The 13,734-nt window shown below is 37.3% G+C and overlaps 1 protein-coding gene across 3 annotated transcripts in view; it reads left to right on the forward strand.

The window, feature by feature from the left end:
* Positions 1-13,734, forward strand: part of Btnl9 (butyrophilin like 9) — a 154,988-nt gene that overhangs the window by 122,354 nt on the left and 18,900 nt on the right. The gene's annotated exons all lie outside the window — the stretch shown is intronic.

Genomic DNA, 13,734 nt, shown 5'->3' on the forward strand with positions numbered 1-13,734 from the left:
AAAACAGATAGGCAGCTTCTCAGCAAAGTGGATGAGAAAGGTGAAAGGGCTTTGTGGGAGTTAATAATGGACATTGAAGGCAGATTAGGGACTCAGGAGGTTGGATATAATAGAATAAGGAAGAACTCTGCATTGCTATTGCTGTTGCTGTTGCCAGTCAAATCAGCCCTCCATGAATGAGCAAAGTGGAGGGATGAGGAATTTAAAGGAACCCATAGTTTTAGGAGGCCTGTTCAATGTTTGGGTATGGAGAGATCAGCGATCAAAGACACAGCTGGACTAACCAGAAAGGTGTGTTGCACAATATCCTTGTGTGGGAAAGAAGCCACATCTGTCCTGGCAGCCCAGAGAGGACAGAGCCATTTTGCAGCTGCATCATGGCAGCCAGCAGCTGGGGGAGCCCATTCCTGGCAAACCCAAGTTGGGCCCAAAATATAGGCCTGGCAAAACCATACCACATGACCTAGAGAATGCCTAAGTGACCTGGAGAAAATCAAGCATGGAGAAGAGTTTACACAGGGGGAATACATGAATTTGCAAGGGCAGGAGTAGGAGTGATTGAGTTTGGAGCCTGAATCCAAGAGACTAGGAAATGTGAGTTCTGCAGATGATGGAAAGGACAAAGGATTGGCTCCTTCACTGCATGAGTGGAACCTAGGGGAGATTCCTGAGGTGCAGTCTCCCAGTGTGGAGAGCAACCGCTGGGCCCTGAATGTGTGCTGATTGAAAAGTTTCAGACCAATCACCATTCCAAGAACCTGGAACCTACCTAGGCCCAAACCACACCTCCAGGAACTCTGCCTATGGGATCTCCTCTCACACTCTACTGACCCCACCCTGAAGGTGGAGCAGACATCACACTCCAACCCACTCCACCTAACACTGTGGAGAAGGGAAGCCAAAAATTTTAAAAACACCATTAGAAACAATTCTTTGACTTTTCATTGAGATCTTTTTCCCCCTTTCTCTGTTTCATTGTGATCTGAATGATTCATGGACCTGATACATATACATATGTGTCTTTTTCCCCCTTCTTTCTAGCATTTTTTGAAGGAAGTTATTTTTCATGGCTTAGCATCTTGAGGGCTAGGATGTTTGATTAGTATATTTCTGTTTTATTTTGTATTCTTTTATTTTTATTTCTTTTTTGAGAGAGAGAGAGAGAGAGAGAGAGAGAGAGAGAGAGAGACAGAGAGAGAGAATTTTTTTAATATTTATTTTTTTCAGCAGACACAACATCTTTGTTTGTATGTGATGCTGAGGATCGAACCCGGGCTGCATGCATGCCAGGCGAGCGCGCTACCACTTGAGCCTCATCCTCAGCCCCAATATTCTTTTGTTTTTATTTTAAAATTTTATTTTTTAAAATTTTTACTTCTTAATATTTTAATTTTTATTTTATATATATTTGTATTCTCACTTATCTATTTCCCTTGATTCTTTTTTCCTTCTGCTAATAGCCAAACTCTTTGTTCTCTCTTTTACTCTTCCTTTTTTTTATATTTAAAATTTCTAAAATATTTTCTGTCCTCTCTCATAATCTTCACATCCTATATCTCATCTCTTCTCTCCTGGTTCACCATTTAAAATTACAAACCCTTTTACAAACTTAATGTTTTTACTATGGGCAATAATTGATCACATCATTTCTGTTTATAGTGACAAATAACATTGTAAATGTCATAGTAGAAACTAGTTGGTTTAATGCTGTACATCATGTGCATTGGTTGTTATCATTTGACTCCCCCTAAACTGTGAGGTACTAGAAACTTTCAGGGACACAGTAAGTTCATAGGGTAGAAAAATCTATAGATCTAGGTATGTGTAGGTTACCCATTGGGGGGCATAAATACTGATGACAGTTATTTCTTGTTGTATGATTCCCTTAAGCAGTATTAAATGAACTTCTTGGTCTTCTGATTAACTTGGCTTTAAGTCCACTTTATCTGCTATAAGGATAAAAAACCCTGCTTGTTTATGAAATCTATGTGAATGATATATTTTTTCCCAGCCTTTTTCCTTTAGTCTGTGGATGTCTTTGCCTATGAGGTGAGGCTGTTGGAGACAGCATATTTTGGGGTATTGTTTTTTAATCCAACCTGCCAGTCTATGTCTTTTGATTGATGAGTTTAGTTCATATATATTCAGTGTTATTATTGAGAAATGATTTGTATTCTATCATTTAAATTTATTTCTGTTTTTTAATTTGAATTAGTTTCTCCTTTGATCATGTATTCTTTTAGCATAATTTCTTCCTTTATAGTTTTTCACTTTTATTTTTCATTTCTTCTTCATAAAATATTTTATTGAGTATGTTTTGTCATGCATGATTTCTAGTTGTGAATAACTTTTGTTTATCATGGAAGGTTTTTATTTCATTGTCAATTCTGATGCTTAACTTTGTTGAGTATAGTATTCTTGCTTGGCATCCATTTTCTTTCAGATCTTGGTATGTATATTCTAAGACCTCCTAGCTTTGAGAGTCTGGGTTGAGAAATCAGCTGTGATCTGGATTAATTTCCCTCTAAATGTGACCTGTTGTTTTTCTCTGGAAGCATTTAAAACTTTATCTTTACTTTGTATTTTAGGCATTTTTATAATAATGTGCCTTGGTTGGTGTGGGTCTATTGTAATTTTGTATATTGGGGATCTGTATACCTCCTCTATTTGATTTTCCTTTTTATTTATTAAGGCTTGGGAATTTTTCTGATATTATTTTATTCAAAACATTATGCATTCCTCTGGCTTGTATCTCCAAGCCTTCTTCTGTCTTGATCAATCTTAAATTTGGTCTTTCCATGTTATCCCAAACTTCTTGAAAGTTCTGTTCATGATCTCTTAACATCTTTTCTCCATGGCCAACTTTATTTTCAAGATGATATATTTTGTCTTCATTGATTGCTATGTCTTTCAAGTAGTCTAGTCTGTTAATGATGCTTTCCACTGAATTTTTATTTTGGTTTATTGATTCCTTCATTTCAAGGATTTCTTCTTGATTTTTTTTCCCAGAATCTCTCTCTCTTTATTGAAGTAATCTTTCATGTCCTGTATCTTCTCTCTTATTTTACTTTTACTCATACTTTACCTTGCAGATCAGTTTATGTATTCTAAACTCCTTCTCTGACATGTCTTCCATTATGATATTGATGAATTCTATTATTAAAGTATTTTGATTTGTTTGGGGCAGTTTTTTACTTGCTTTTTCATGTTGTTTGTGTGTCTACTCATCTACCAGTATGGATCTGAGGCTTTCTGATCTGAGACTTTCTACCTATGAGCTTATAGTGATCTTGAAAGTTTCCAGTACTTCACAATTAGAAGGAAACAATAACAATAACCAATGCAAACAGTATACAGTATTAAACTAAATATTTACTTCCTACTATGGCATCTACAATTTTAACTGGAACAATAATCAGGAATTGTATTAAGCAATTACCAACAGTAAAAACAATATGTTTAAAAAATTGTTTGCAATTTCAAAAGGTAAACAAGGAGAATGCAGAAGAGATTTAGGATGTGATGACAGTGAGGGAGTAAGAGAAAAAATAGAAATAAAAAAATAAAGGAAGAGTGAAGAGAGAGCAATAGAATTTATCTGCTAGCAAAAGAAAAGAAAGAGAATCAAGAGAAAAAGACAAGTGAAAAACAATACAAAACAGAGCAAAAATATACTAATCTGAAATCTTTAGTCCTCAAAAGACAAATCCATGAAAAATAACTATGTTCAAAATATGCTGGAAATGAGAAAAGAGAGACAAATATGTATATGCATAAATGTCCATGAATCATTTTCAGCACATACACAAAGAGAGAGCAAAAGGAAAAGAAAAAAGAGATTCTTGATGAAAAATTAAGGACTTGTTTCCATTGCAGTGGTCAAAAATCATCAAGAAGAATATGTTTGTTGTCTGTTCCCAAATGTCTTTCTTTCTCTTTCTTCGTGTGGTATGTATCATTCAAAAGTAGTGGTCACAGGCAGTGAAATTCTTCCTCTTTCTGCGTTGCTCATTAAGTTGCCAGTTGGAGTTCATGAAGTCTTAGCTTCCCTTCTTGGCAGTATGAGGCAGAGTGGGTTGGAGAGTGTCCTCAGGTCCACTATCTGGGTGAGGTCTCTGTAGAGTTCTGTGAAAGAAGCTCCTATAGGCAGAGCTCCTACAGGAATGGCTTAGGTCTAGTTAGGCCCAAGATTCTTTGTTGGATGGCCATTGGCCTAAAGATTAAATCAGCACAACTCTAAGGCCCAGCAGCTGGCTATCCACACAGGGAGACTGCATGACAGGAGTCTCCCCTAGGTTACACTGATATGGTGGAGGAGCCAATCCTTTGCCCCCTCTGTTGCCCATGAACCCTGCTCTTCCTGGCCTCCTGGACTTCTCCTAAGCATAGTCACACCTGCTCACCTGTTAAAATTTCTGTCCCACCTCAGCTGGTTCTGTGAGCTGCCAGACTTAAAGGGGGAAGGGAACTAGTCTCTCTAGGGTCTCTATCACCCATATTCTCCTGTGTGAAAATACCATCCATGCCTGACTTTCTCCTCCTCTCCTAAGCACACTAGGGGTCATGAAGCAGTCACCTTGCAGGTCTGTTTTTCAGACCCAGCTGATTTCCCAGGTCTCATCTCCTGGACTTTCTCCCACACACAGCTGGCCACACTAACATGATGTCAAATTATTCCTGTTTGGCTCTCCATGGACAATGGAAGAACACAAGATGTCTTTTCCATATGAGGACATGGTGGAGCACACCTTCTGGATCAATCCAGCAGTGTCCTTTTTATTTATTTTTTGTTATTCATTTTTATTTTTAAAGGCAATGTTGTTGCTACCATTATTTTATTTACTGTCTTATTTGTTAATTCTTGGTATTCATGATAGAAGAGTTATTTTGACATATTATATGGAGTATAATTTATTCTAATTAGGATTTCATTCCTGAAGTTGTATACGATGTGGAGTTTCACTGGTTGCATATTGATACATCAACATAGAAAAGTGTGTCTAATTCATTCTACTGACTTTTCTATTTCCATCTCCCTCCACTTCATATATTCCTTTTTGTCTAATTTGTTGGACTTCTATTCTATACCCACTCATTGTGTTTTAGTATCCACATATTAGAGAATGTTTGCCCTTTGGTTTTGGGGGGATAGACTTATTTCACTTAGCATGATATTCCCCAGTTCTGTCTATTTACCAGCAAGTGCAATAATTTTATTCTTATTCATGGCTGCATAATATTCCATTGTGTGTCTATACCACATTCTCTTTATCCACTCACATATTGAAGGGTGTCTAGATTAGTCCCATAGCTTAGATATTGTGAATTGAGCTTATATAAACATTAATGTAATTGCATCACTGTAGAATGCTGATTTGAAGTTCTTCGGGTATACACCATGTAATGAAATAGTTGGGTCAAATGGTGGTTCCATTATAAGTTTTCTGAGGAATCTCGATACTGCTTTCCAGAGTGATTGTACCAGTTTTCAGTCCCTCCAGCAATGTATAAGTGAAAATTTCCCCCACATCCTCAATAGCATTTATTGTTACTTGTGTTCTTGATAATTGCCACTCTGACCAGAGTGAGATGGAATCAGTGTAGTTTTAATTTGCATTTCTCAAATTGCTAGAGATGTTGATCATTTTTTCATATATTTTTTGACCATTAGTATTTTTCCATGAAGTGTTTTTTCAGTTTCTTTGCCAATTTATTTATTGGGTTATTTGTTTGTTTGTTTGTTTTTGTTTTTGTTTTAAGTTTTTTGAGTTATTTGTATATCCTGGAGATTAATGCTCTATCTGAGTTGCAGATGGCAAAGATTTTCTCCCATCTGTAGGCTATTTTACATTCTTGATGGTTTTCTTTGCTGTGAACAAACTTTTTAGTTTGATTCTGTCCCATTTTTTTATTCTTGATTTTACTTCTTGCTCTTTAGGACTCTTGTTAAGGAAGGCAGTTGCTAGCCAATATGATGTAGATTTGGGCCTACATTTTCTTCTATTCAGTGCAGGGTCTCTGGTCTAATGCCTAAGTCCTTGATGCACTTTGAATTGAGTTTTGTGCAGGATGAGAGATAAGTGTTTAATTTCATTTTTGGTTACAAATAGATTTTCAGTTTTTCTAGCACTATTTGTTGTAGAGGCTATTTTTTCTACAATGTATGTTTATAGTGCCTTTATCTAGTATGAGATAACTGTATTTATGTGGGCTTGTCTCTGTGTCTTCTATTCTGTTCTGTTGGGCTTCATGTTTGTTATGGTGCTAATACCATGTTATTTTTGTTACTATAACTCTGTAGTGTAATTTAAGGTTTGGTATTGTGATGTCTTTTACTTCACTTTTCTAAATAAGAATTGCTTTGTCTATTCTAAGCCTCTTATTTTTCCAAATAAATTTCATGACTGCCTTTTTTATTTCTAAAAATGTCATTGGAATTTTAGTAGGAATTGCATTAATCTGCATAGTGCTTTTGGTAGTATGGCCACTTTGACAATATTAGTTCTACCTTACCAAGAACATGAGACATCTTTCCATCTTCTAAGGTCCTCTTCAATTTCTTTCTTTAGTGTTCTGTAGGTTTTAACTGTAAAGGTCATTCATCTCTTTTGTTAGATTGACTCCCAAATATTTTATTTTTTGAGGCTATTGTGAATGGGATAGTTTTACTTATTTCTCTTTCAGTGGATTCATCACTGATGTATAGGAACACATTTGACTTATGGGAATCAATTTTATATCCTTCTACTTTGCTGAATTCATTTGTGGGTTCTAGAAGTTCTCCGGTGCAGTCTTTGGGTCTTCTAACATGTGAGGCCAGTGCTCCATCATAGTTTGTCACAACTCCATCAAATAAAGTTTGATGAGTCACATCCTCTCTAGCTCCTTATCAGATTGTCAGGAACAGTGACCCACCTCTGTTGTCATAAGGAAGATTAAAGAGACAGTGAATGCGAATCACACTTTCATCTTTTTGATGGTACAGTATTTGCTGATGATCTTTTTTATACCAGCATACCTCATAGGTATTGTGGTTTGCTTCTAGATCACTGCAACAAAACAAATAATTTAATAAATCAAGTCACATGAAGTCTTTTTTGCAGTAAATATAAAAGTTATGCCTATACTAAACTGTAGTCTATTTACTGTGCAATAGCATTATATCTAATGTAATACTTGAAAACATCTGGGCAATACTTGAGTAAAAAGTATTTGATTGCTAAGAAATTGCTAAAAATCACTTGAACCTTTAAGAAGTCATAATCTTTTTTTTTTTTTTTTTTTTTTTTTTTTGCTGGTGAAGCATCATGCCTTGATGTTGATGGCTGCTGATTTATCAGGGTGGTGGCAGTAGATGGCTGTAGCATCTGTAACAATTTCTTAAAATAAATCCACAGTGAAGTTTACCACATCAATTGATTCTTTGCTGAAGATTTCTCTATAGTATGCAACCTATTTGATAGCATTTTACCCACAGTAGAAATTCAAAATTGAAGTCAACTCTCTCAAAACCTACCAGCTCAGTTTATGTGTTATCTTTCAAGTCCTTTCACGACTTTTTTTTTTTTTTTGATGCAGAGGATTGAAGGCAGGGATATTTAACCACTGAGCCACATCCACAGCCAGTTTTATATTTTTTATTTAGAGAAAAGGTCTCACTAAGTTGCTTAGAGCCTTGCCACTTTACTAAGGCTGGCTGTGAACTCCCAGTCCTCCTGCCTCACCCTCTGAGATGCTGGGATTACAGGTAACTGCCATCATGCCTGGCTCTTTCAAATGCCAAATGTTTTCTCTGATATGAGGATGCTGATTCATAATGAGGATTGGTAGGGGGAGCATAGGAAGAATGGAGGAACTTTAGATAGGGCAAAGGGGAGGGAGGAGAAGGGAGTGGGCAGGGGGTAGGAAAGACTGTGGAATTAGATGGACATCATTACATGTATGAAAACACAAATGGTGTGACTCTACTTTGTGTACAACCAGATAAATGAAAAAATTATGTTCTATATGTGTACTATGAATTGAAATGCATTTTACTGTCACATATAACAAATTAGAATCAATTAATAAATTTTTTAAAACAGCATGGTATTGGCACCAAAATAGACATGAAGACCAATGGTATAGGATAGAGGACACAGAGACAAATCCACACAAATACAGTTATCTCATACTAGACAAAGGCACCATAAACATACATTGGAGAAAAAATAGCCTCTTCAATAAATGGTGCTGGGAAAACTGGAAATCCAAATGTAGCAAAATGAACTTAAACCCCTATTTCTCACCCTGCACAAAACACAGCTCAAAGTAGATCAAGGACCTAGATATTAGACGAGAGACTCTGCAGCTAACTGAAGAAAATGTAGGCCCAACTCTCCATCATATCAGCTTAGAAACTGACTTTCTCAATAACACTCTTAAAACACAAGAAGTAAAATCAAGGATCAATAAATGGGATGATATCAAACTTAAAAACTTCTTCACAGCAAAGGAAACAATCAAGAATGTGAAGAGAGAACCTCAGAATGGGAGAAAATTTTTGACACTTGTGCCTCCAATAGAGCATTAATCTCCCAGATATACAAATAAAAATACTTAACACCAAATAAATAAATAAATAACCCAATCAATAAATGGGCAAAGGAACTCAACAGAAGAAAAAATACAAATGGCCAACAAATATATAAAAATATGCTCATCATCTCTAGCAATTTGAGAAATGCAAATTAAAACTACACTGAGATTCCATTTCACTCCAGCCCAAAAATATATATCTAGAAAAATAGAATGTTAAAGAACCACCAATGTTTCAACAAAGTTATAAAAACCTTCAATAATTCCATTTCTGTTCATTCAGTCTCATTTAATTAATGGCTTTTTGTTGGTCTAGCAGTTTTATGAATGTATCAGCTTCTCCACCAGAATTTTAGAAATCCTCCTCAGTCACATGATATGATCTCAAAGTTATTTAAAGAATGCTATCAAAAACATATACGCTTGTATCTAGCATAGTTCTTTTTCATGGGTCTCTAAGATAGTCCTTTTTTTTAAATCACCAAAGCCAAGAAGTCTGGATTTTGGATGAATGAGAATGCTTTTAGGGAGGTAATAAAACAAAAATTGTTAGAGAAAAACAAAAGACTTAAAGGTCTGATGGAAGTTACATAAATGCAATTGACAATGAAATTTGGTTGTTTCTGTGACGACAATACTTTAAATAGTAACAGGATTTATGACTGATAACATTGTTTACTAATATTAGGCAAAAGAACACCAGGGCATTTCATGGACAGCATGTGCACTGACAAATTTCTAGAAATCTTATACGACTTTTGAAATATTTGTATGAATATAATGTAGGAAAGACTATAATGTAGGCAAGGTTTAAAGTCTTTTTATTTGACGATAAAATTTGTTATATAATGTAAGTAATTTAGCATATCAACTGATCTCAAGTTGTTTTGTTTTGTTTTGTTTTTCATAATTTGGGGGGTTTTGGTTGTGCTTGGGTTGAACCCAGGGGCATTTTACCACTGAGTTACTTCCTCAGCCCTTTTCACTTTTTGTTTTGTTGACCAAGCTGGGCTTGAACTTGCCATCCTCCTGCCTCACACTTCTTAACTTAAATATGCAAGTTCACTAGGTCTGGGACTTTTAAGTGATAGTAAACAGAAGTCAAAATAAACTCAGGTAAAAAAAACAAAATTAATCCTTGATTAGGTCAGTGCTCCCATACGACTTGAAAGGATATATTGCTCACTTTGTTACCTTTTTAGAAATTTTGAATAATTTTTCTTAAAATGATTTTCCCTTATCAGAGCAAACAAGTGATATTTGTTCACCAAATGAACTAGGACAAAGTGTGAATGATTTAATAATACATCCTGGGGAAGGAAGCACAGGTATGAATGTCCATGGGTGCGGAGCACCATCTTTAAGAAATAGCCAAGCCAGGAACTGTGGGCATACCTGTAGTCTCAGCTACTTAGAAGCCATCAGAGTTCAAGGTTATTCTGGACAACAAAGTAAAACCCTGTGAAAGAAAAGAAAAGAAAAGAAAAGAAAATTCTCACTTTATTTTTCCTCATTGTAACCTCTCAACCTATATGTAACTCTAAATTTGGACAGGCCTCTGAAAAAACATAATCAAGCTATCAAGGTGTACTGGCCCACTTTCTTCCTCCAAATGGGTAGGATTCATGTGAGCACTGTTCTCACAGGGCATGTGTTCAGCTGATGGCTGCTTTACAATTCTCATTCTATGTGGAGCTGAAGTTCCCTACTCCATCTACCTTTGCATGTCAAGAGAATATTAAAAGATAAAATTACAACAAATCTAGTTTTATGAATCTGGATTGGCTTTTATTTTCATTTCTAGAATTTGGCAGTCCTCCTAACCAGAATGGGTTCAGAGGAACTCTGTAGCTGCAATGTGCAATATTTAGGGACAGAAAATGGAGAGTGAGGTACAGAAGATGAAATGAGGTAAAGAAACTGCTCCATGGATTACAAATTGGGTCTGCTTTGTTTGAACAGTTAGCTGCATGTGGTTGATCAAAGCTTGGCTGCTGTGACTGGCTGAGACTTAACTATTTGTTACAAAAGTTTACTCCTGCTTAAGTTTACTTATGCACTAAATTAAGTTGCAGTAGGGTAAGTGAGGGCTTATATGGAAGCTTCCTCAGGCCAATTTTAGTTTGATTTAACAAGGGAATGTTAACTTCTTCTGTAAATTCCTCTGAAGTTGGAAAGACCAATGCTGATGTTTTGGGATAGAACTCTTAAAGGGATTGTGGTTTGGATCTTAAATGTCCCCCCAAAGCCGCATGTCAGAGACTTGTTCACCAGCCTGTGGCACTATTGGAGATGGTGGAATCTTTAGGAGATGGGGCATAGGGAAAGGAAGTTAGGCCACTTGGGTATCCTGGAAGGGGATATTGGAACCCCAGTTCCTTACCCCTATCTTTTTTGTTTGCAACCATCAGGTAAGCAGCTTTGCTTCACTATGCACTCCCCACCATTATGTTCTTGCTATAGGCCAAGAAATAATTGAACCAACTAAACCATAAGCCAAAATAAACTTTTCCTCTTTTTAAGTTGGTTTTCTCAGGTATTTTGTTACAGAAATGGAAATCTGACTATAAAGGATGTGAACAACTTCTGTAGCCCCTTACATCCCCAGGACCCAGCTAAAGATGAGCCCTTTCCTGTAATGGTGAGAATAATCAGTGGGCTTCTCCCTTTTTCTCATTGGACATGTGTACTTCACTATCTCTGTGACAAAAGCACAATGGTGGGCTCCAAGCCAACTAATAATAGGCCCAGGAATTTCAGACAAAAGTCTTTGGAGAATGAGAAATGAAGATGGCTAATGAGGATGACTCAGGGGGTCATATTCTGCAGGGAGGTTGATTAATCCACTTTTCTGCCTCTGAACAGTGCAGAACAAAACTCATCTTCCCTTCGTGACTCTCTCTTCTTTTGTATATCAACCCACATGACTAGTTAGCATCCTTTGTGAGGAGAACTCAGTACAAGTACCCATGAAAATTTGCCAAGGACCAAGGTAACTCTGTCCCTAAACTCTGGAGACAGAATTGTAGTTGAAAAGAAAATACAGTTACACAAAAACACTTGGAGCTGGTGTGGTAGCACACAACTGTAATCCCAACCACTGAAGGAGGGGGACTACAAGTTTGAGGCCAGCCTGGTGTAAGGATGGCCTTAGGCCTTAGCCTAAGCAACTCCATTTTAAAATAAACCTGCAGTCTCACCAGAAAAGCTATAGAGCTCTCCAATATGTTAATCAGGCATATCCTGATAAAAGCAAGTCACTTTTCACAACCCTGGTAAGAGCCAGGGTGAAGTCATATGTCATTTGTCATAACCTGATACTCAGAAGAGTATCAGGGAAGAAACCACCAGACCATATACCCTCTTTAAGATGTAAGTTGTCACTAAGAAACCTGGTAGTAGCTAATAGAGACCCAACAGGCAAGCAGAAGCTTCCAAAATTTAATATAAATATTGGAGGAAATGAAAAGACATTCAAGCCACCTGATACTGATGCACACAGGCCAGAGAACCTGATGAGGACCTGGACTGACATCCCAACTCTTATCATCTGCCTGATCCCCTGTATTATCCTCTGCACTCTCAAACTCTGCAGCAGCCTCTTAACCCTGATGAGAATGGCAACTTCTTACAACTGTGTCCTCAGGTAGCTATCAGCTCCACCCCAGGAGAAGCCTCTATGGCTTCCTGACCTGGTCGCTGTGGTCTGAGTGAGTGTGCATCTGCTAGACTTAAGATCTAAGACTTAAGACTTTAAATCTAGCACTTACAATTAGCATGCAGAAGGAATGTCTGTAATAGGTCTGTCTTGATTAAGTAGTGTTTGCAGTGTTTAGAGTTGAGATGATTATGTCTAATGCAATGCCCAGCAGTAAGGATTGTCATTCCTTGATTAAGAACCTATAGAGAGCTGGGGATGTGGCTCAAATGGTAGCGCGCTCGCCTGGTATGCGCGGGGCACTGGGTTCAATCCTCAACACCACATAAAAAAATAAAATAAAGATGATGTGTCCACCGAAAACTAAAAAATAAATATTAAAAAAATTCTCTCTCACTCTTTAAAAAAAATCCTGTAGAGTGAAATTTTATTAAGTGATTTGAGTGAATAAAACATTGAAAAGGGCAGAAGCATGTGGACATTCTTTATCTCTCCCCTCGACTGCAGATGTCGCACTTTTGCCCATCGCGACACCTGGGCAACTTAACAAGACCCTGTCTCAAAATTTAAAAATATAAAAAGGGTCGAGAATATAGCCCAGTAGTAAGGCACTTGCCTAACATGCATGAGGCCCTAGGTTCAACCCCCAATATCACAAAACAAAAAAATAAACAAAAAGGCACTTGCAAATGTGTCTCAGTAGACATTAATCCATGTTTTAACCCTAAGGGAAAAAACTGAGGCGTGAGAAGGCACTCAGCATATAGAGAAGCTGAGTTTACCCACAAAGACATGGGAAGAAGGAATCTTGAGCAGAATCTTGGGGGAAGAGTGGGGACTGGCAGAGAGAACAGACAGACAAGCTGACACATGCATAGGCAGGGGAGTGGACCTGATAGCCTTGTGTCCTTGGCTGGTGAAGAGATTAGGAGCCAAGAATACAAAGAGAGAAGGTTGGAAAAGCAAGGATGCAGATTGAGAGGTGAAAATAGAGGTGAGACAGATGACTGGATGGAATCTGCAGATGAGGGAAAACATTTTTATAAACTCAAGAGAGGAGTCATTTCCTCACCCCAAGCCTGCCTTTGTGTTCAGTTTTCTTTTTTCTTTTTTCTTTCTTTCCTTCCTTCCTTCCTTCCTTCCTTCCTTCCTTCCTTCCTTCCTTCCTTCCTTCCTTCCTTCCTTCCTTCCTTCCTTCCTTCCTTCCTTTTTGTATGTGTATTTTGCTGGAACCTAGAACCTCATGCATGCTAGGCAAGTGCTCTACCACTGAGCTACATCCCTAACCCTTATAGTACTTTATCTTATATATTCCCTGGAAAAGGAGACGAATTCATAGATCTTCTTATGATTTTGGTGTTTTTGTATTCCCTCTCCTCTGGTATCCCATGCTGTGTGTGAGAGTAGCTTTTGTGTAGGGGAAGGGGATTCTCCCATATTCCTCACCCCCAGAATTTCCTCAGACAACCCCATGGTAGAAACTGGTATATACCAGGGAG

Source organism: Ictidomys tridecemlineatus, chromosome 1 (genome assembly GCF_052094955.1).
Source record: "Ictidomys tridecemlineatus isolate mIctTri1 chromosome 1, mIctTri1.hap1, whole genome shotgun sequence".
NCBI classification, from domain to species: domain Eukaryota; kingdom Metazoa; phylum Chordata; class Mammalia; order Rodentia; family Sciuridae; genus Ictidomys; species Ictidomys tridecemlineatus.